Source organism: Armigeres subalbatus, chromosome 2 (genome assembly GCF_024139115.2).
Source record: "Armigeres subalbatus isolate Guangzhou_Male chromosome 2, GZ_Asu_2, whole genome shotgun sequence".
NCBI classification, from domain to species: Eukaryota; Metazoa; Arthropoda; class Insecta; order Diptera; family Culicidae; genus Armigeres; species Armigeres subalbatus.
Window position 1 is genome coordinate 140,270,824 of NC_085140.1, and position 21,128 is coordinate 140,291,951.

Genomic DNA, 21,128 nt, shown 5'->3' on the forward strand with positions numbered 1-21,128 from the left:
GAATTAAGCTTGGAGGCAGCAGCAGCTATGCACGCTTTCCTCTGCTTCTGATTCCTGCGTTCGATAAACATTGGGAGTGGACAAAGCTTAATTCAGATTTCGGCACCAGAAGCGCATAGATGCTGATTTGCATTGCTGTGAAGTGGTGGAAAATATTGAAATGCACCCTACAAGCATTCAAAGTAATTCCACCTTAGGGCGGGACAGCTCAGCAAGGATCGATACGATGATGTGGTTGAAGCCTCCGCATCTTCCACTTCCACCGTTGCGCCGGTTCACTGTTCCTCGACCGGTCACCAAAGATGACGACGACGTTTTAATATGTTTTGCCAATCAACAATCGCCTCCAGACCTAATGTGCATTCGTCCGACTACGGACGTAATCAAAACACAATTTGTTTACAAGCTTGTCATGGAAAAGGCCAAAGCTAATATATATCGTTGCATACCTACCAGTGGAGAATCGTTCCCAGATGATTTATACACACAGTTGTTATTACAGCTACTAAGTAGTGTTTTTTATATGTGTGCGAGTTTCTGATTCGGTTGAGATTCATGGCACAGAGTCCAGTTGGGTAAATGGCCTGAAATCACAAACCGAAACTCCTCCTCTTAGTAATAACAATGTGTAAAAGCACGTTCATGGTTGATCCTTAGCAAAAGAAATGCAATAAAAATGACATCAAATTTTGATACATGGATTCAGCTTGGAACCATAAATTGATTTTGAATCGTGATTAAATCTAGAATTTGATTGATTTGGCATTTGATTTCAAATATATTTGAAAAGGATTGACTTGGACTCGATTTGGATTGGATCGATTGATCGATTGATTTGAATGGGTTTGGATTGATTTGAATTGGATTTGGATCGAATTGGATTGGATTTGGATTGATTTGATTGGATTTGACTGGATTGACGGGATTGACTTGGATTTGATCGATTGGATTCTGGATTGGATTTGGATTGATCGATTGATTTGGATTGATTTGGATTGGATTTGATTGATTTGACTGATTTGATTGATTTGATTGATTTGGATTGGATTTGGATTGATCGGATCGGACGGATTGATCGGATCGATTTGATTGGATTTGGACTGGACTTGGATTGGATTTATTTATTTATTTAATCAGACTAAGGTCGAAGCGGCCCAAAGTGGTATATAAAAAGTTCCTCTCCATTCGGGTCGGTCCATGACTACACGTCGTCGCCAACCACGCAGTCTACGGAGGGTCCGGTGTCATCTTCCACCTGATCGATCCCACTCTTGCCTGCTAAAAAGTACCTTTCGCCTTCTTGTGTATACCACGTTTGGATCGTTATGTCGAACCATTTTCACCGGGTTACTGTCCGACACTTGCTACATGCCCGGCCCATCGCAGTCGTCCGATTTTCTGCGGTGAACGATGGATGGTCTTCTCCAACAGCTGATGCAATTCCTGTAGGTATCTGCCTCTCCCACGTACCGCCCGCCATCTGCACTCCCACCACTAGATGGTACGCAGCACTTTCTCGAAAACTCCAGGTGCAAGGTTGGTCCTCCACGTGAGCAATCGTCCAGGTCTCAGTTCGTAGAGAACTACCGTCTAATTAGCGTTTCAGATTGGTCAGTTTGGTACGCGGCATGAACTCCCCATTCGATCGGAGCGTCTTCAGGAGTCCAAAGTACGTACGGATTTCCAGCCACTATGCGTCTCCGAATTTCTGCTGGTGTCATTTTCGGCAGCCACCAGTGAGCCCAAGCATACAAATTCTTCTACTAATTGGGATTTCTGTCAAATACCGATGCAAATCGCTGCGGTGGGTGGGCTCTGGCATTGTTCTTCTCTTGAATTTCTCCCCCTATCATGTACTTCGTCTTCGACGTTGATATTAGTCCGATCCGCTTAGCTTCTCTTCAGTCTGATGTGTGGCTTCCTCCATCTTCAAAGTTACGCGCTATAATATCTATGTCGTCATGGAAACCAAAATGAGCCGACGGACTTATTGAACAAAATGTACCACCGTGTTAACCTCATTCTTCGTATTACTCCCTTCCAAAGCGATGTTGAATAGCATACACGAAAATACCATCACTCTTTGCCGTAACCTCTGCGGGTTCTTCTGAAGGACTCGAGAATGCCCCTGAAATCTGAACTACGTACACATCACCTGATCCATCGTCGTGCTTTGATCAACCGTGTCAGTTTATCCGGGAAAACCGTGTTCGTGCATTAGCTGCCATAGCTGGTCCTGATCGATTTCGTATCATATGCGGCTTTGAAGTCGATGAATAGGGATGATGTGTGGGACTAGACGTTAGCCTGCGGCATTTCTGCAGTATTTAAGGCGAATGGCGGAACACCTGGTCCGGGTGGTGGAGCAAGTTCACCCATAAAAACCCGCCCTGGTACTGCTGCCCCACGCAACTCCCTTGCAGTTGGTGCTAGTCATTTGCATAAAATTTGAGATACCTTCTAGTAGGTTACGGGTGTCAGCAACGGATTGCGCGGCAGCTGCCATAATCCAGCCATCGCCCTTTGTAGATGGGACACGACACCTTCCATCCACTCCCTGCGGCAGAACCTCATCCTCCCAAACCTTGGTAACTCACCCAGTGCAGCCCCCAGCCATAGTGCCCCACCACCGTGTTTGAATAGCCTCCGGTAGGGTCAACCAGGAATAGCTTTGTTGTTCTTCAGCTGTCAATCTCCTCCTGGATTTCCTCGAGATCCGAGCTTTGCAGAATTATGTCCTGCGCGCGTCTCTCCCAGGTCCATCATCACTATACCGCCATCTTCGACTGCCACATCGCCATTCAGGTGTTCTTCGTAGTGCTGCTGCCACCTTGGATCGTACCCCACGCTCGTTCGTGCAAGAAGGTTCCCGTTTATGTCCTTACTAACATATCAGGGCTGCGGTACGTGGCCCTTACGTGAACGGTTTAACTTCATAGAACCTCAGTTATTAGCGCGGGTACAGTTGCTCCGCTCTTCACGGTCTCGATCTTCCTGCTGGCGCTTTTTCCGGAAAATCGAGCTTGGTCTGTTCCGCGCCAGTTGCCTATATTTGACTGAATGGACGATTTGGACTGACTTGACTGGATCTGACGGATTGGACTGGACTTGACTCGACCTGGACTGACCTGGAATTGGACCTAAGACGGATTGACTGACCTGGACTGGATCACTGGACTGGATCTGGAATGGACTTGACCGATCTGGACTGACTGACTGGACTGACCTGGACCTGGATCTGGACTGACCTGGACTTGAATCTGGACCTGGATCTGGACCTGACTGACCTGGACTGGACTGGACTGATCTGACTGGGATCATTGGATCTGACCTGACCTGACTGATCTGACTGGACCTTGGACTGGATCTGGACTGGATCTGGACTGGATCTTGGACTGGATCTGGACTGGATCTGACCGACTGGAATCTTGACCGAATTCTGGACTTGACTTGGACTGGACTGGATCTTGGACTGATCCACCGACTTGACTGAGACCGACTGGAATTCTGACTGGATTGACTGGGACTGGACTGGGACTGGACTTGGACTCGATCTTGACTGGACCTGACCGGATCTGGACTGACCTGGACTGGATCTGACTGGATCTGGACTCTGGATCTTGACTGACTTGGACTGACCTGGGACTGGATCTTGACTGACCTGACCGATCTGGACTGGATCTGACCGATCTGACTGGATCTGGACTCGACCTGGACTGGACTTGGACTGATCTGGACTGGATCCTTGACTGGATCTTGGACTGGATCTGGACTGGATCTATGGACTGGACCTGGACCTGGACTGGATCATTCTGACCGACGGATCTGGGACTGACTCTGGACTGACCTGGACTGGATCTGACTGGACTTGACTGACCTGACCGACCTGGGATCTGGACTCGACCTGGACCGACCTGGACCGACCTGGACTGACCTGCTGGACCGGATCTGGACTGGACTGGACCGATCGGACTGGATCTGACCGACTGGACTCCGACTGGACCTGACCGATCTGACTGGACCTGACTGGATCTGGACTGACTTGGACTGATCTGGACTGGACTGACTGACCTGGACTGACCTGACTGACTGACTGGACTGGACCTGACTGATCTGACCGACCTGGACTGACCTGACTGGATCTTGACTGACTCTGGACTGACCTGGACCGATCTGGACTGACTCTGGACTGGACTGGATCTGGACTCGACCTGGACTGGATCTGGACTGACCTGGACTGGATCTGGATCAGACCTTGATCTGACTGACCTGGGACTGACCTGGACTGGGATCTTGGACTGACTTGATCGATCTTGACTGGACCTTGACTGACTTGGACTGGATCTGGACTTGGATCGACTGGATCTGACTGGATCTGGACTGGATCTGGGACTCGATCTGACTGGATCTGGACTGACCTTGACTGACCTGATCGACCTGGACCTGATCTGGACTGGATCTGGACTGGATCTTGGACCGACTGGATCTGGACTGGATCTGACTGACCTGACTGGACCTGGACTGGATCTGGACTGACCTGGACTGGATCTGGACTGATCTGGACTGGATCTTGACTGACTTGACTGGACTTGGACTGATCTTTGGACTGGACTCTGACTGATCTGACTGGACCTTGACTGACCGATCCCAGACTGGATCGACCTGGACCTGGACTGACCTGGACTGGACTGACTGGGATCTGGACTGGACTGGACTGGACCTGACCGATCCTGACCGGATCTTTGGACTGACCTGACTGACTTGACTGACCTGGACTGACCTGACTGACCTGGATCTTGACCTGGGACTGACCTGACCGACCTGACTGGACTCTGGACCGGGATCAATCGACCTGGACTGGACTGGATCTTGACCTGACTGGACCGATCTGGACTGGGAATCTGGACTCGATCTGACCTGGACTGACTGGAACGACCTGACTGACTCCTGGACTGGATCTGACTGACTTTGGACTGGGATCTTGACTTTGGATCTGACCTGGACCGATCTGACCGACTTGGACTGGATCTGACTGGACCTGACCGACCTGGACTGACCTGACTGACCCAATTGGATCTGAATCGATCTGGACTGACCTTGGACTGACCTGGACTGACCTGGACTGATCTGGACTGGACTGACCTGGATCTGACCGTGACTGGACTGACTCTGGACTGGACCTTGGACTGACCTGGACTGGGATCTGGACTGGATCTTGGACTGATCTTGGACTGGACCTGGGACCTGACCTGGACTGGACCTGACTGACCTGGACTGGACCTGGACTGACCGAATTTGGACTGGATCTGGACTGGATCTGACTGACCTGACGACTTGGACGATACTGACTGACTTGGACTGGATCTGGACTGACTTGACTGACCTGACTGACCTGGACTGGATCGACCGACCTGACTGATCTGGACTGGACCTGGGACTGGATCTGGACTGACTGACCTGGACTGACTTTGGACTGGATCTGGACTGGATCTGGACTGACCTGACTGACCTGACCTGATCTGGACTGGATCTGGACTGACTGGACCGACCTTGGACCGACCTGGACTGACCTGGACTCGACCTGGACTGGATCTGACCTGACCTGACTGACCTGGACTGACCTGACTGACCTTGACTGGACTGGACTTGACCTGACCTGACCTGACCTGGACTGACCGACCGACTGGACCTGGACTGGACCTGACCGGATCTGACTGACCTGATCTGACCTGGACTTGACCGATCTGGACTGGATCTGGACTGGATCTGACTGGAATTGGACTGGATCTGGACTGGACTGGACTGACTGGACTGATCTGGACTGGATCTGGACTGATCGACTGACCTGACCGGGATCTGGGACTGGATCTGGACTGATCCTGACCGATCTGACTGGATCTGACTGACCTGGACTGGACCTTGGACTGACCTGGACTTGATCTTGGACTGGATCTGGACTGACCTGGACTGACCTTGACTGGACCTGGACTGGATCTGGACTGGATCTGGACTGACCTGGACTGACCTGGGACTGACCTGGGATTGACTTGACTGATCCTGACTGGACCTGGACCGACTCTGGACTGGACCTGACCGGGACCTGGACTGGATCTGGACGACTGACCTGGACTGGATCTGGACTGGATCTGACTGACCTGGACTGACTCTGGACTGACCTGACTCGGATCTGGGACTGACTTGATCTGGATCTTGGACCTGACTGACCTGGACTGGATCTGACCTGGGATCTGGACTGACTTTGGACTGACCTGGACTGGACCTGACTGACCTGGGAACTGACCTGACTGGACCTGGACTGACCTGACCGACTGGATCTGACTGGACCGACCTTCTGACTGAATCTTGACCGGACCTGGACTGGACCTGGGACTGACCTGGACTGACCTGGACTGATCTGGACTGGATCTGACCTGACTCCGGGATCAACTGATCAATGGACTGACCTGGACTGGATCTGACTTGGACTGACCTGGACTGGATCTGGACTGGAATTCTGGGACTGACCTGGACTGACTGGATCTGACCTGGACTGACCTGGACTGACCTGGACTGGATCTGATCTGATCTTGGACTCTGACCTGGACTGATCTGGACTGACCTGACTGGATCTGGACTGACCTGACTGGACTGACCGGATCTGGACTGACCTGGACTGGATCTGACTGGACCTGGACCGAATCTGGACTGGATCTGGACTGACTGGACTGGACTCTGGACTGACCTGGACTGACCTGACCTGACTGACCTGACTGACCTGACCGATCTGGACTGACTGGACTGACTCTGACTGGACTGACTGACTGGATCTGACTGACCGACCTGGGACGATCTGGACTCGACCTGACTGACCTGGATCTGACTTGGACTGGATCTGGACTGACCTGACTGACCTGGACTGGATCTGGACTGACCTGGACTGATCTGGACTGGACCTGGACTGACCTGGACTGACCTGACTGACCTGGACTGAATCTGACCTGGATCTGACCTGGACTGACTTGGACTGGATCGATCTCTGGACTGACTGGACTGGATCTTGGACTCGATCTGGACTGACCTGGACTGGATCTGGACTCGACCTGGACCGATCTGGACTCGACCTGACTGACTCTGCACTGACCTGGACCTGATCTGACTGGACCTGACTGGATCGACTGACCTGGACTGGACTTGACTGACTGGACTGACCTGGATCTGGACTGGATCTGACTGATCTTGACTGGGATCTGGACTGACCTGGACTGGACCTGGACTGATCTGGACTGATCTGGACTGACTGGACTGGACTGACCTGGACTGGATCTGGACTGACCTGGACTGATCTGGACTGGACCTGACTGGATCTTGACTGATCGATCTGGACGATCTGGATCGATTCAGACTGGACCTGACTGGATCTGGACTGACCTGGACTGGATCTGGACTGGATCTAACTGACCTTGGACTGACTGGACTCTGGACCTGACTGATCTGGACTGGATCTGACTTGATCTGGGATTGACTCCTGGGACTGACCTGACTGGATCTGGACTGGACTTGACTGGACCTGGACTCTGGACTGACTGACCTGACTGACCTGAACGATCTGGACTGACCGGACTGGATCTTGGACTGGATCTGGACTTGACTGACTGACTGACCTGGACTTGGGATCGATACGGGACTGGACCTGGACTGATCTGGACTGGACCTGACTGGACCTGGACTGACTGGACTGGATCTGGACTGGACTCCTGATCTGGATCCGACTGGAACGACCTTGGACTGACCTGGACTGGACCTGGACCTCGATCTGGACTGACCTGGACTGACCTGGACCGACCTGGACTCGATCTGGACTGGACTGGACCGACCTGGACTGACTGACCGACCTGGATCTGACCTGGACTTGACCTGGACTTGGACTGGAATTTGGACTGGACCCTGACCGACCTGGACCGACCTGACCGGGATCTTGACTGGATTCAATTGGACCTGGATCCTTGGACCGACTGAATCTGGATCGATTTGACTGGACCTGGACTCGATCTGGGACCGATCCTGGACTGACCTGGACCGACTTGATCTGGACTTCCGGACTGACCTGACTGACTGGACTGGATCTGACTGACTCTGGACTGGATCTTGACTGACCTGGATCTGACCTGACTGGATCTGACTGGACTCACCGATCTTGGACTCGACCTGGACTGACCTGGACTGGATCTGGACCTTGGATCTGACCTGGACCGACGATCTAACGGGATCTGACCTGGACTTGACTTTGACCTGGATCTGGACCTGGGACTGGACGGACCTGACCTTGACCTGACCGGATCTGGACTGACCTGACCGATCTGGACTGACCTGGACTGGATCTGGACTCTGGGACCTGGACTGACCTGGACTGGATCTTGGACTGATCTGGAACTGGATCTGACCGATCTGGACTGACCTGGACTGACCTGGGATCGACTGACTTGACTGGACCTTGGATCTGGACTGACTGGACTGATCGACTTGGATCTGACTGACTCACCGACTTGACTGGATCTGACCGACCTGACCGATCCTGACCTGACCTGACTGATCTGGATCTGGACTTGACTCGAATTCTGGACTGACCTGGACTGGATCTGGACTGGATCTGGACTGGATCTGGACTGGATCTGGACTGGACCCTGGACTGGATCTGGGACTGATCTGGACTGGGATCTGGACTGACCTGACTGGATCTGGACTGACCTGGACTGGATCTGGACTCGACTGGAGACTGACCTGGACTGACTTGGACTGGATCTGGACTGATCTGGACTGGACTGGGATCTGGATCTGACCTGGACCTGGACTGGATCTGGACTGACCTGACTGGACCTGGACTGATCTGGGACTGGATCCTGACTGGATCGACCTGACTGACTCCTGGACTGACTTGATCTGGACTGATCTGGACTGGATCTGGGACTGACCTGGACTGCTGACTCTGGACTGACCTTGGACTGACCTGACTGGATCTGACTGGATCTGGACTGACCTGGACTGACCTTGGACTGGATCTGACCTGACTGACTGGATCTGGACTGACTGGACTGGATCTTGGACTGACTCTGGACTCGACCTGGACTGGATCTGGACTGACCTGGACTGGACTCACCGATCTGGACTGACTTGACCGACTTGGACTGGACCTGGACCGACTGGACTGGACTGACTGGACTGACCTGGGACTTGGACTGGACTGACCTGACCGATTTGGACCGACCTGGACTGATCTGGACTGACCTGGACTGGATCTGACTGACCTGGACCGACCTGGACTGACCTGGACTGACCTGGACTGGACCTGGACTGGGATCTGGACTGACCTGGACTGACCTGACTGGATCTGGACTGACCTGGACTGGATCTGGACTGGATCTGGATCGACTGACTGGACTGACCTGGACCGACTGACCGACTTGGACTGGACCTGGACCGATCTGACCGACCTGACCGACCTGACTGGACCTGGACTGACTCTGGACCTGGATCTGACTGGACCTGGACTGACCTGGACTGACCTGGACTGACCTGGACTGACCTGGACCGGATCTGGACTGACCTGGACTGACCTGGACCGATCTGGACTGGATCTGACTGGACCTGGACTGACCTGGACTGGACCTGACTGGATCTGGACTGGATCTGGACTGACCTGGACTGACCTGGACTGGATCTGGACCTGACCTGGACTGGATCTGGACTGACCTGGACTGGATCTGGACTGACCTGGACTGATCTGGACTGGATCTGACTGGATCTGGACTGATCTGGACTGACCTGGACTGACCTGACTGGACTGACCTGGACTGATCTGGACTGGATCTGGACTGACCTGGACTGGACCTGGACTGACCTGACTGACCTGGACTGGACCTGGACTGACCTGACTGACCCTGGACTGGATCTTGGACCGACCTGGACTGGATCTGGACTGGACTGACCGATCTGGACTGACTCCTGGACTGACTGGACTGGACCTGACTGGACTGACTGAATTGGATCTGACCTGGGATCTGGACTGACTCCTGGACTGGACCTGACCTGACTCTGGACTGACCTGACCGACCTGGACTGACCTGACTGGATCTGGACTGATCTGGACTGACCTGGACTGACCTGGACTGACCTGGACTGACTGACCGATCTGGACTGACCTGGACCGGATCTGACCTGGATCTGGACTCGACCTGACTGACCTGGACTGACCTGACTGGATCTGACTGACCTGGACTGACTCTGGACTGACTGGACTGACCTGACTGGATCTGACCGGACCTGACCGACTTGGACTGGATCTGGACTGACTGGACTGACCTGGACTGACCTGGATCTTGGATCTGGACTGACCTGGACTGGACCTGACTGACCTTGACTGGATCTGGACTGACCTGACTGACCTGGACTGGACCTGACTGGATCTGACTGGATCTGGACTGATCTGGACTGGATCTGGACTGACCTGGACTGGATCTGGACTGGATCTGGACTGACTCTGGACTGGATCTGGACCTGACCGATCTGACCGACCTGGACTGACCTGACTGGATCTGACCTGATCTGGATCTGGACTGGACCTGACTGACCTGGACTGGATCTGGACTGACCTGGACTGACCTGGACTGACCTGGACTGACTTGGATCTGGACCTGACTGGATCTGGACTGGATCTGGACTGACCTGGACTGACCTGACTGATCTGGACTGGATCTGGACCGGATCTGGACTGGATCTGGACTGGATCTGGACTGATCTGGACTGGACCTGACTGACCTGGACTGACCTGGATCGATCTGGACTGACCTGGACTGATCTGGACTGACCTGGACTGGATCTGGACTGGATCTGACTGACTGGACCTGGACTGATCTTGACTGATCTGGACTGGACCTGGACTGGATCTGACCGACCTGACTGGACCTGACTGGATCCGGACTGGATCTGGACTGACTTGACTGGATCTGGACTGATCTGGACTGGACCTGGACCGATCTGGACCGACCTGACTGGATCTGACTGATCTGGACTGGACCTGGACTGGACTCTGGACTGACCTGGATCTGGATTGGATCTGACCGACCTGGACTGACCTGGACTGACCTGGACTGACTGACCGATGGACTGGATCTGGACTGACTTGACTGGATCTGGACTGATCTGGACCGATCTTGACTGGATCTGACTGACCTGGACTGGATCTGGACTGACCTGGACTGGATCTGGACTGACTTTGGACTGGATCTGGACTGACTCTGGACTGGACTTGGACTTGGATCTGGGACTGACCTGGACTTGACTGACTGACCTGGACTGACTGGACTGGATCTGGACTGGATCTGGACTGATCTGGACTGACCTGACTGGATCTGGACTGGACCTGGACTGACCTGGACTGATCTGACTGGACTTGACTGGATCTGGACTGACCTGACTGGATCTGACTGATCTGGACTGGATTTGACTGGACCTGGACTTGATCTGACTGGATCTGACTGACCTGACTGATCTGGACTGGATCTGGACTGGATCTGGACTGACCTGGACTGGATCTGGACTGACTTGATTGGATCTGGACTGATTTGGACTGGATCTGGACTGATCTGGACTGACCTGGACTGGACCTGGACTGGACTTGGACTGACTGGACTGGACCTGGATCTGGATTGACCTGATCTGGACTGGATCTGAGACCTGATCTGGACTTGATTGACCTGGACTGACTGGACTGACCTGGACCGACCTGGACTGACCTGGACTGACCTGACTGGATCTGGACTGGATCTGGACTGGACTGACTGACCTGGACTGGATCTGGACTGACCTGGACTGACCTGGACTGACTTGACTGGATCTGGACTGACCTGGACTGGACCTGACTGATCTGGACTGGATCTGACTGATCTGGACTGACCTGGACTGACCTGGACTGGATCTGGACTGGATCTGGACTGATCTGGACTGACCTGACTGGATCTTGACTGGATCTGGACTGGATCTGGACTGGATCTGGACTCGACCTGACTGACTTTGGACTGGATCTGGACTGACCTGGACTGGATCTTGGACTGACCTGGACTGGATCTGGACTGACCTGACTGACCTGGACTGGATCTGGACTGGATCTGGACTGGATCTGGACTGGATCTGGACTGGATCTGGACTGACTGGACTGACCTGGACTGGATCTGACTGACTGACTGACCTGGACTGGACCTGGACTGACCTGACTGGACTGGACTGACCTGGACTGGACTGGACTGACCTGACTGGACCTGACTGGACTGGACTGACCTGGACTGACCTGGACTGGATCTGGACTGGATCTGGACTGATCGATCTGGACTGACCTGGACTGACCTGGACTGACCTGGACTGACCTGGACCGACCTGACTGGACTGGATCTGGACTGACCTGGACTGGATCTGGACTGGACCTGGACTGATCTGGACCGACCTGGACTGGATCTGGACTGGACTCTGGACTGACCTGGACTGGATCTGACTGATCCTGGACTGGATCTGGACTTGGACCTGACTGGATCGACTGGATCTGGACTGACCTGACTGGACCTGACTTGGGACCTGACCTGACGCGACTGGATCTGGACTGACTGGACCTGGACTGACCTGACTTGACCTGACTGACCTGGACTGGACCTGGACTGGATCTGGACTGGACCTGGACTGACCTGGATCTGGACTGGACCTGGACTGGATCTGGACTGACTGGACTGATCTGGACTGACTGGACTGGATCTGGACTGACTTGACTGGACCTGACTGACCTGGACTGACTGGACTGGACCTGGACTGACCTGACTGGATCTGGACTGACTTGGACTGGATCTGGACTGACCTGGACTGGACCTGGACCGACCTGGACTGGATCTCGGACTGACCTGGACTGGATCTGACTGGATCTGACTGACTGATCTGGACTGGATCTGGACTGACCTGACTGACCTGGACTGACCTGGACTGGATCTGACTGACCTGGACTGACCTGGACTGACCTGGACTGGATCTGGACTGATCTGGACTGGATCTGGACTGATCTGACTGGACTGGATCTGACTGGATCTGGACTGGACCTGGACTGATCTGGACTGGATCTGGATCTGGACCGGATCTGGACTGACCTGGACTGACTGACCTGGACTGGATCTGACTGGATCTGACTGGATCTGGACTGACCTGGATCGATCTGGATCGATTTGACTGACTGGACCGGATCTTGACTGATCTGGACTGACCTGGACTGACCTTGGACTGACCTGGACCGATCTGGACTGACTGACTGATCCTGGACTGACCTGGACTGGACCTGACTGATCTGACTGGATCTGACCTGGATCTGGACTGACTGACTGATCGGACTGACCTGACCGGATCTGGACTGGATCTGGACTGACCTGGACTGGATCTGGACTGATCTGACTGGATTGGACTGGACCTGACTGACCTGACTGACTTGGACCGATCTGACTTGACCTGGACTGATCTTGACTGGATCTGGACTGACTTGATCTGGATCTGACCTGGACTGATCTGACTGATCTGGACTGGATCTGGACTGACCTGGACTGGATCTGACTGGATCTGACTTGGACCTGACTGATCTGGATTGACTTGACTGGACTGACTGATCTTGGACTGACTTGACTGGACTGACTGACCTGACTGGACTGGACTGATCTGACCTGGATTTGACCTGGACTGACCTGACTGACCTGGACTGACCTGGACCGGATCTGGACTGACCTGGACCTGGACTCTGGACTGGATCTGGACTGACCTGGACTGGACCTGATCTGACTGGATCGATTGACTGACCTTGGATCTGGACTGACCTGGACCGACCTGGACTGGACCTGACTGACCTTGGACTGACCTGACTGGACCTGGACTGGATCTGGACTGGATCTGGACTGACCTGGACTGACTCGACTGGATCTGGACTGACTGACCTGGATCTGGATCTTGACCTGACTGACCTGGACTGGACCTGGACTGGACCTGGACTGATCTGGACTGGATCTGGACTGGACCTGACTGACCTGACTGACCTGGACTGACTGGACTGGATTTGACTTGACCTGACTGGATCTGGACTGGATCTGACTGGACTGACTTGATCTTGGACCGACTGATCTGACCTGACTGACCGACTGACTGACTGACTGGATTTGACCTGGATTTGACCGACTGATTGGATCTGGACTGGACCTGACTGACCTGGACTGACCTGGACTGATCTGGATTGGACGGACTGATTGACCTTGATTGATTTGGATTGGATTTGGATTGATTTGACTGATTTGATCGACTGGATTGATGGATTGATTTGATTGATTTGGATTGATTTGGACTTGATTTGTATTGATTTGGACTGACTTTTAATTGATTTGGATTTTATTTGCTGATTTGGACTGGATTTGTACTGATTTGGATTGGATTTGACCGATTTGGACTGATTTGGGTTGGATTTGGATTGAATTTTGATTGTATTTGGATTGAATTTGGATTGAATTTTGATTGGATTTGGATTGGATTTGGATTTGGATTAGATTTTGATTGTATAATTGTATCTAATGCAAAATTTGGATTGGATTTGATCCGCATTGTTTTCGAATTCGATTTGGATTTTAGTTGATGCAGTTTGAGTTTGGTTGAGTTCTGTTGTTATATATAGAATTAAGTTTGTAATTGTTTTTGATTTGTAATATATTTCTTTTGAATAATAATTTGCCTTGCCTCGAATTCTTCTTAGTTTTTGGATTGGGCTTAGATTTGAATGAATTTTTGGTTTAGCTCTCAATACTTTTTTTACTTTTAATTATATTTTCAACCAATTTGTGGTAAGTGGAATTGTTAACATTTTACAATTAGGTTTGCAATCTTCACTAATTGATTCCCATTCTATCATATTTGCTTTCAATCCGTTCTCGGGAATCAAAAGCTCAGCAGCATCCAATGCATGGCTGATAGTGATGAAACGCCGATGAATGTGCCCTGGCCGGAGAGCTCAGTTTCAGCAATTGCAACGTCGTTCCTGGTCCGAATGAATCGGAATGATGACGATTATTATTATTGTTATTATTATTATTTCGATGAGCTATACGGAGCTCGTCAAATATTTACATAACATTCTCGTAAATAAACAAGCATCTGGTTTTAATGCTACATCGTACCGGTTGACCATATCAGAGACTTGTACGTACGTAGCTATGTGGAGCTTGGTATGTAATGAATACGCATCACGAAAGATGCATTTTGTGTGGCTTTTAATGATGATGCTCGACATGTATCGAAGGTAGCCGTGCCCCGAGGTAGATCAGCCCAATCGATGGTGAAGGATATTTACACCGAGTTCACCACACAAACCAAAGCATATTGGTGGTTTCGATTTTGGGTCGACTGCCTTTTAATGAGAGTATGGTCGTCAGAAGTGGGTAAATGTTGAAGAGGAATTATTTTTTGTGAGTTGGAGTAACAGATATTGAATAATTCACTATAGTTGAAAATCAGAATACCTGCATAACGCATTTACTGTCCATAAGTACAAGAAACATGAATTGTATATTTCGCAATAACTAAATGATAGCTCTTGGAATGTAATGTCATCCGATGAAACGAAAAACTCATCTGCACTGCTACATTGTCCACTTTACTAATTACAATTAATATTGTTCGACTTTTTTCTCCTTGCTGCCGTAATTTTGACCGTTCTCCATAGCTACATTTCTGTTTTAGGTACTACCAAATACAATCACGAATGGATTTCCACCCCGATGACATGGCAACAACCAATCAAAAGCGAATCCATTTGCACCCAGGAAGCTCATTTACTCAGCATTCCACGAAGTATTAAATTAAAATCACAACCCTTCATCTGGTGATCTTTGACTTTTCCCCAGCGACCCTATTCCATGACAACCGACTGGACAGCAGGTCAAGAGCTCAATTCCACTCTGAAAATAAAACCCATCACAGAAGTGGCGAGATGGGGCAAAACAGAGTCAACCCAAATGGTAGAAAAATATAAACAGCACTGTATCACTTTGTCAAGGTAAATATTGAATGCCTGGCTATTCTGCCACACCACAGTCAATCAGACCAACGCAACGCCGGCGAGCTTGGATTGAACCGTGTAAATGAGCTTGTCTCCCTGTGACTATAATCGATGAGCCGGGTCCATTGTATTCCGATGACTGAGTCAACACTCATGCCGATAGATCATGCGTAAAATAGGTCCATATAAATTTCTTCTTTTTCCATTTGGCCCATATCATAACTATGAAACCCATTACCAATAGGAGCTACTGCAGTTGCCAATATGCGCTCCGAAACTGGGGCTGGACAAAGTACGAAATTAGTCATCTTGGTTTCCTGAGTCACCCGGTTGTTAGGTCGGAGCTAGCTCAACCAGGCAAGCAGTATCGACGCCGTTGTCGCAATCATTCCGGGTTCGTGTGCTACGTATTATGCCACAGTGAATTATTTATTGTCCCTGTTTCGTTTTCTCGGATCGTTTGAGAATCGGAAAGGGGCGAACTCGAGGTGTTATGAAACCGGGTGCTCTTTCTCTCTTTGTGCCGTAGGAGTTGAAATGTGACAATCCATTCGGCACGTGTCGATTGACTGTTTTAGATCGTTTAGTTTAGGTCGGATTACTGGGAGCCGCAGAAAGAGTAAATCATTTCTATGTTTTTCGTATTATGACAATTCTATAAGCTTATAAAGACTATCTTGAGCCAAATAACGCTTAGAGTGCAGTGGTTTAAAACCGATTCCCGATCAAATTAACCACTAACTGCTTTTCAACAAACTACCACTTTTGAGGCTCTCAAGCAAATTAATGAACTGGATTTCATCGTACTTGAATGACAGTATAGTAAGAATAAACATAGTTCTTGCATCTCTTTGTCATGTTCCAGTACTTCTGATGTCCCATAGAGAACCAGTTTGAAATGGTTGATTTTCTTGTTTTTTTTTTCAGTTGATTTCGTGTAATTTTTTGTTCTCTCTATAATTTGTTTAATTTGTATTCCTAGAGCGTTGAATGTATAGAAAAGCTCTTGTATATGACTGTGTTTGTCCATAACCTATATTTTCTAATGCTTGAACACCTGGAGCGCGTTTGATGGATAGTATGCTAGGGTCACACGGCCGAAAATGTCGGTGGCTAAATGGGTCTCTTTGTCAAAAATGCCGTATGGCCGATCAAAAGTTAATGAGAACAATGTGAAGCAGGGAATGGTAATTGTGAAGTGAGAAATAAGAAAATACAAGCGAGACTTCTCATTTCTCCACTTTTCACTGCAAAAAAAATGATAATAACGAAATTAGAGGTGAAAATGAGGAGTTAGAAGTGTATGATTCTGTTTTTATGGCCCGGGAATCGATCAGCTCCGGAAAGGAATTGGCCTCAACCCCTAACTGTTGGTCTAGACTCGGGAGCCTTCTGGGTTAGCGCAAAATCCCTCTTTTTTACTCGGGTCTCAGGGTCGTTGGTGTGAAAAGACTTTCGACGGAACAAAGGGCCTAACGATAAATTTAATTTAAACAAAATGACTTTTATTCAAATAGCAAAGAACACGGCTGGGTGATAAATCGGCTTGCAAAAAATTGTAGCCGTTGGCTAGATGATGAGGGAAGGCAATAGATGGTTAGATGGTGAAGTGGCCCACGGATTTCCCAACAAACAAGGATGAGCGTTGCAAAAGGCAGCGTCAGGAAGCTATTTTACACTAAGATTCATTCGATCAGAAAACCGTTGTAACTAAATTTTCAGATGGCTATATCTCAGTAGTTTTTCAACCGATTTTCTCAGTTTTTCACCAACCTATTAGCCATTACAAAATATTATATCTAGGGGTGTTAAATTTTTCACTAGAGCTGTAGGAGTAAAGCAACAGATTTAGAAAAATGCGATTTTGGAGATATACTCATATTTCATTACCAAAAATGATATCTATTTATATAGTGATGATGAAAATATTGAAATAACACTTAAAAGACATCACCTGGAGCATAAGTACACATTTTAAGCATCTCTACAATGCATACGATGATAATTCGATGCCTGATGGATCCACTTTATACTACAGGATGTATGAATCTTCAGAAAATGTTTTCAAGCATGTTGTCTTCTGTGAACTTGTTAAAATGAATGTAAACTATACACGAAACATGTGTGATAATGAATAATGATGTTCTACGATCTCCGAACTGTCATGGAATTTGAATCAAATCGTCTACCGAATCAACCAAGGCTTCTATGATGTCCCCACCTTCGGTACCAACCCAATTATGTCCTCCGAGTATATGTTTTCACATGCGTCTCAAATCCAAGAATATGAGATTTTGTAAGATCTCCAAATTGTCCTGGAGTTTGAGTAAAATGGTCTACCGAATCTACCAAGGCTTCTCTGATGTCCCATGCCGCGGTATCAAACCAGTTATATCCTCCGAGTATTTATCTTCCACTTGCGTCTCAAATCCAGGCAACCAAGGGTTCAATGATGTTCCCTGCTGCGGTATCAACCCAATTATGTCCTTCGAGTATTTGTCTTTCACTTGCGTCTCAAATCTTAGCATACGAGATGTTGTGAGATCTCCAAAAATGTCCTGGAATTTAAATCAAATGGCCTACCGAATCAACCAAGGCTTCCATGATTTCCCCTGCCGCGGTATCAACCCAGTTATGTCCTCCGAGTATTTGTCTTTTACTTGCGTCTCGAATCCAGGCATTTAAGATGTTGTAAGATCTCCAAATTGTCCTGGAGTTTGAATCAAATGGTCTACCGAATCAACCAAGGCTTCCATCATGTCCCAAGCCGCGGCATCAACCCAATTCTGTCCTCTGAGTATTTGTCTCTCACTTGTGTCTCAATTCCAGGCATATGAGATGTTGTAAGATCTCCAAATTGTCCTAGAGTTTGAGTAAAAAGGTCTATCGAATCAACCAAGGCTTTGTGAGTGAAAGACAAATATTCGGAGGAAATAATTGGGTTGGTACCGAGGCTTGGGACATGATAGAAGCCTTGGTTGATTCTGAAGACATTTGATTCAAACTTCAGGACAACTTGGAGATTTTACAACTTCTCATATGTCAGGATTTGAGACGCAAGAGAAAGACAACATGGGTACAACATGGAAGCCTTGGTTGACTCGATGGACCTTTTTACTCAAACTCCAGGACAATTTGGAAATCTTACAACATCGCACATGCCTGGAATTGATACGTAACCGAAAGACAAATACTCGGAGGAAATAATTGGGTTGATACCGAGGCTGGGGACATCATGGAAGCCTTGGTTGATTAGGTAGACTATTTGATTCAAACTCCAGAACAGTTTAGAGATCTTATAGCATCTCATATGCCTGGATGTGTGACGCAAGTGAAAGATAAATACTCAAAGGCAGGGTTTCGACTTTTCATTTCAATGAGACCAAAGCAAGCGTTTTTCTGGCCAAGGGAAAATCTTGTTTCGTTGTTTATGTTGAGGATCATCTTTCACCCATCAATCTTTTCTCTAGAATTATCATTGGAAGATAAAAGAAAATCTTGCCTATTAGATGAAAATCCTTTTTCGTTTCATTACTTTGAGCGAAAAATTGTTATCACTCTCCAGGCTGTTCTTCTTTCCCGAAAAGCGATTTCTCCCCGAAAACTTGTCATCCCCTCAAAGGAAGGGCAGCATGAGACGGAGACAAAATATGGTCTGAAGAGGAAATAATGAACGCAGACCCACTTACAAAATCCACCAGACGGTTCGAAAGAGGAAAACCACATAATGTATACTCGAGTCATTCCGTATCAATATAAAAACAGCAATTTTACATGCAACAAAAGAGTAAATGAGTTTATTAAATTTGTACTTACGTTCTATATTGCCATCTTACACCCTAAGTTTAGTTCCATTGTTGTGTAGTGTCAGTGTGGATGTCTATCCCGCGGCGGCTGCCAAAACGAGTGTCTGCCCGGACAGACGATTGCATGCGTAACATGCCAAAGGCTCCACAGCAGACATTCCCATTCACCTCGCAGGTCACCCAGGCACTGCTCCACGGTATGAGGCTTACCAAGCCATGAGTTTTGGGCATGAATAGATAGGCCTGGGGTATACAACAATTAAAATCACTTTAGTAGAGAATCGCCAATTTGGTTGGACGCACTTCCCGTGTAGCACACTTATTACATATCAGTCATTGTGACTCATATGCAACCAAATCCAGTCACATTAGAGTTGCTGCAACTAAATCGATCTTAACTGTGCTACTAGGGTTCGGATCGGTTTTTAGTTGTCATTCTTAGTCCTTACCGATCTCCTGCAATCTTGCTAATTTACTCCATCACACTAGCTGAGCATCCCGTAAAAGAGATCTCCCAGAAGGTCATATTGGCTGTAGGATAATTCACATTGATTATTATATTTATCTCTATATCACTTCTGACCATCACACCTCTTGCAAAACACAAAGCCCATGCACTGAGCTTCTGTACAGCACTTTAATTCAAAACGTATCTCTGCGGGTCAGGCTAATTCTTATCCCCTTCTAGGTAGTCACCTGCTTGAGTATTAACCGACAACTAATCTCATCCAGTCAATCTCAGACGTACATCACCCTGTGATACTTTGGGTGGCGATAATTTAAACAGAGCGCAGGCGAGTTTAGAGAGCAGATAATCCTAAGAAATTCAGAGATTGAGATGAGGAGCGTCAGGATTCCAGCCCATCTCCATATCAATACGGATGCTGCTTCGTATGCATTTGTAACTCATTCTCTGTTAGTTTAGCACCGTGTGATACGTATGCGATGAGTAGTGTGCAGGTTCGGTAAGGCCAGGGACTGTGCACAGCAGCTGTTGATTTGTTCTGTTGTGGTGTATGTCAGAGTGGTGATTTCACATGGTAAGATAACCGATACTTCTATCTTGAACGGTAGACATTAGAAGCTTCAATACCAGCTTACGAGAGATAACTGTGAGAGTACTGGGCAGGTTACAAACTTTTGTGAGGGAAAATCATGTGCTCCTGAGATTGAGTGAGCATTACGAACCTTGCTCAAAGGACATAACGTGG

At 49.2% G+C, this 21,128-nt stretch overlaps 1 long non-coding RNA gene across 1 annotated transcript; it reads right to left on the reverse strand.

Moving 5' to 3' along the window:
- Window positions 1–19,943: 19,943 nt before the first annotated feature.
- LOC134215192 (uncharacterized) lies at window positions 19,944–20,843 on the reverse strand. The gene is made up of 3 exons (XR_009980066.1): window positions 20,509–20,843; window positions 20,367–20,448; window positions 19,944–20,160 (listed from the first exon to the last, which is right to left on the reverse strand). It is a non-coding gene; the product is annotated as an uncharacterized LOC134215192 (long non-coding RNA).
- Window positions 20,844–21,128: the final 285 nt, after the last annotated feature.